Raw genomic sequence first — 4,614 nt, forward strand, 5'->3', positions numbered from 1 at the left:
AAGGATTTACCACCTGAACTATTAAGAAAAGTTTATTCCTAAATAGTATTGTCTTCTAAGTACTCTATAAGTTTGTACCTGTAATGATAATACAGAAACAGAAAAATAGAGCATCTGAAACTGATCCAAGTTGTTATGGGTTGAACTGTTCTCCCCACCCCAATTCATATGTTGAAGTCCTAACCCCTGTTCCCCAGAATGTATTTGGAAATAAGGTCTTCAAAGTGGTAGTTAAGTTATAAAGAGATCATTAGGGCAGCTCCTAATTCAATATGACATGTATCCTTATGAAAGATCACATGGGAAAGACCGTGTCAAGACTCAGGATGAAGATGGCCATCTACTAGCCAAAGAGAGGCCTCCAAATAAACCAATCCTGCTGAAACCTTGATCCTGGACTTCTAGCCTCAAGAACTGTGAGAAAATACACCTTTATTAAGATGCCCAGTTTGTGGTGCTTTGTTATGGCTGCCCTAGCAAACTAACACACAAGTACATACTAGAACTGAATGTATGGTAAATGTAGAATTATAATCCCATGGAGAAAAAAATAAATGGGGTTAGGAAAATCCTCTGTTTATGAGAAAATCGAATAGCTCTCTACTATATATCATACATAAAAATAAAATTTAAAGGGTATTAAATATCTAAGTGTAAAAAAAAAAGCACATTAGAAAATATATAGAAATATTTTCATAACTTCAGGGCTAGGGAAGTCTTTCTAAGCAAGTCAGAAAACCCAGAAGCTGAAACACTAATAGATTTTAAGTGCATTACAGGGTGGTGGCAGGCCTGGGGTCAAGAGGATAACTTTGAGCCAGGCACTAAAGGCTTCCATGAATGAAGCATCTCCAGGAAAAGAGGAAGCTTTAAACAGCTGCCAGGTTTAGTGGGAATGAAACCCTCTTACAGCAGCACGGACCAAGGAAGAACATTCTATCCTCATTATCTCTCCTCCTACCCTCTGCCTTTGTCCTGGCAGATTTAGAAATCCCAAGTTAGCAGCCTAGTGGAGGAGAAGAAATGCTAAGCTGGGAAAGAGAGCAAGAGGACCACTCCTCTCTCTTCCACCTCAGTGGTCAGTGCTTAGCAAGTCTCAGCTGGAGGGAAGGGAGAAGACTTATGGATAAGTCAGGGTGAAAACTTTTGTTTTCTGAAACTAGGGGAAATCATCACATTGAGACTGCTTATCACTTAAAGTTACTGTAGGATTTTCTAGTTCCTTTGAGCAACTAAGAGAGTCATGGGAACTGCCTGAAGGTTTACTCATGTAATGGTGGAAGGGCTGCCAGCGTCTTGTATGACACACACACACACACACACACACACACACACAGAGGGCATATTTAAAGTGACAGTAGGTGCCAAAAATAATGCTTTTTCTTATATCACTCTGAGTTCCCTATATTCAATGAACCAGTTACACCAAAAAGGACTCAGCTAGATAGAATAGTATGGAGACCTTCTCTAAAGAGATATTATTTAAGCTGAGACCTAAAGAATGGAAAAGGAGAGAGAAATGGTCTTCACCTCTGTGTCCTCTCAAATGACAATCAACGTACTTAAAGGGAGTGGGGCACAAACCCAAAGAACCAAATAAAAAGGAGAAATAAGAAACTCAAATCTTCTTGTGCAAGGAAATTTCAGTCCCCTCCTTAATGAAGTGGGGCAGGATTGAGTCCAAATATTTCTTAAAGATTGTCAACCAACCTTCCTATTTCCACGTCCACTTCCAGAGTTACTAGGTCTGCCATTTCCTGCGCCTTTGAGGAAAGAACTCTACAGTATAAATTAGATTTCTTCTCAGCTTTCCATGCTGCTGCTTTAGGCTTCGGCTCATTTGTTCTGCTAAGTCAGGTAGGTACCACTTGTTCTTCTTGCCCTGGCTTGCAAATTTTGTTACTATTTGCAATATGTGTTATAATAAATAAAATGATGACCAAGATAGATGTGGTTCTTGTCCTCAATGAGCTTATGTTTCAGTGGAGGAGACAAAAAAAGAACAAACAAATGAATAGAAAAATAGTAAACTGTGATGAATGTTATGGAGGAAACTCACATATCAGGACATTAAGAACTGAACTTTCAACTGAGGCTCAGAGTTATTGTCGATTATGCATTTCAAAAGAGGCGCTGGATTCTTAATAATCAAAGTGGGGTAAGTGAAATAAATGTCAACAACACCCTGGAACTTGTCAGAAATGCAGAATCTTGTGCTCTACCCTAGCAGGTGATTTATATGCACATGAAAGATTGAGAAGCACTGTACTAGCATCATACAAAAAGTTTCAAAAGCTTTAACCCAAAACATGTTTTACAACTCTCTTGAAGCTTTTACCCACATATGCTAAAGAAACAAATTATTCATGACACTTGTTAAAGACATTATAAAGTAGGCTTTATTCAAGAGGGACTACTGCAGTGGAGGTTTTGCAGTAGGGTGGAGAGATCAGGCTCAACTTCAAACACACCAAAGACAAGAGGAGATTTACTGCTGAGGAGCAGGGTTGGGGTCAGTGGATGAAAAATTACTAAGAAGAAAGGCTAGGGAATTCTTGCTAGACCAACTCAGCAGGATTTTTGTTGAAATCAGGGCAGGATAATAAGATGTCAGAGGTGGGGGGGTCTAAGCTAAACTGCCCTAGCAAGATTCTTGCTAAAACCAGACTAAACAGACAAGGTTGGGGCCTAGTCAAAGAGAAGTTTCAAAGGAGAGGACTCAAGTTTGGTCAAGGAGAGAGTCTTTATCAATCGAAAAAAATATCAAGCAAGTGGAAAAACAGGGAAATAATTTTATGAGAAGTATTTCTTTGGAACAACACTTATAGTGCTGATGGCCCTACACCCCACCATGGGAGAAAGGTGCAGGGTGTGTCCCTCATTTCCAACTTTTATAGAAGCACTTAGAGAGGTTGATGCAATTTATACCTGAGAAGAGGAGAAGCAATCTATCTATGGCAACCAGGTTGAGGACTGTATCTAGTAAATAACTTTGTTCTTTTTTGTGGCAGATCAAAGGTATTTAATTCTAGGACTCAGATGTGGAAACTGAGGCAGGAATATCACCCTGCAGTCGTAAAAGGGACCCGCCTGGAATGGCAATTGGTAAGGTGAGGAACCCACAGTAAGGGCTTTGAGTTGTGCTAAAGATAGAAAGGCAGGGGAGGCTCAGAAGGGGGTCATGGAAATTGAGTTGAGGAGACTCTCAAGAATGTATGAATAGTGTGCCTGGGAGGACAGCTCATGATTGCAATGTGGAGGGACAGACAGAGCAACAAGTTAAATGAGGAACAAGCCTGGAAGATGTTTTGAACCTCAAGAACCTCAAGACATCACTGTGGGAACACAATGACACACCAGGTGGGAAAGGAAACAGTGGACACTACCTGGCAGCTAGCCAGGATTTGCTTGAACTATAGGAGAGATACATCCAAAAGCTCTCAGAAATACATGGGTGGCAGTTTGCAGCAGCAGGAGGTCCTACATGGATAAATGAAGACATGAACCAATGAAATTTGTGCTGTTACTATTACTATAACCAACCAATCTGGACTCAGAGGCCAATAGATCTGGGGAAACTCAAGGTAGTTCAATCCAAATGCTACATTTCATTCATTCATTCATTCAGTCAGTCATTCATTAAAAATTTATTGAGCACCTGTGAGGCATTGATGTAACAATGGACAAGACACAGATGGTTGGTGAAGAAGTTCCCAGCCAAGGGCCTATGGACAAGAAATCGGCACTCTTTGTAGAGGTAGGTGGTAGGATCAAGCTATGTGAAGGGTGCAATGAGAGTGTGTAGGAGTCCTATATTCATTTCTAAGCAGTGGGTCTCAAACTTTCATGTGCATGTGAATCACTTGGAGATCTGTCAAAACGCAGGTTCTGATTTAGAAGCTCGGTGGTGGGGGGTGGGGGAGTGGGCTGAGATTCTGCATTCCTAACAAACTCCCAGGAGCGAGTGATGATGCTAATGCTTATAGTCTGTGGACCACAGCATTAGCAAAGAACATCTAACCAGTCTTGCAAAAACAAATAAATAAACATTCTCATATACTTCTGACTTTGATACCTAAGATTTTAGCAATAAATTCTAGTAATGATTACACAGATTATTGTACCTATGCGTAGTCTGGCTTGCACCAATATTAATGCTCTTTGTTGATCCAACTGTGGGAAGACATATATCGTTTCCATGCGTAGGGTAAGTGCCTTTTGCATTTAAAAATTCAAGGATAATAGTGTGGGAGAACATGACTTTATAAATCTCATTGTAACAAGCAATTTCTCTACCCCTAATTGTATGCACGTTTTCTTTCTTTTGGATAACATTAACGGCCACCTCTACCAAACTCCTCCACCCTTACCCCCAACAGTGGTTTTCACAGAAGGTGAGAATTAGAACTGGGTGAGTTACCCAAATAAACACCTCAGGCCTCAGCCTTTTCACCAGAACCCAAGACAAGTATTCGAGGATCATCTAAGGTACCATGCTCTCTGTCCACTTAATTTCCACCCAGGCAATAGAGCCAGAGAAAGAAGAAAAGGGTTGGATCACTTCCTATCCCAAGGGCTATCACCTGCCAAATAGGCCCAGCCCAATCATACTTC

Source organism: Pteropus medius, unplaced genomic scaffold (assembly GCF_902729225.1).
Source record: "Pteropus medius unplaced genomic scaffold, Ma_sr-lr_union100, whole genome shotgun sequence".
NCBI classification, from domain to species: Eukaryota; Metazoa; Chordata; class Mammalia; order Chiroptera; family Pteropodidae; genus Pteropus; species Pteropus medius.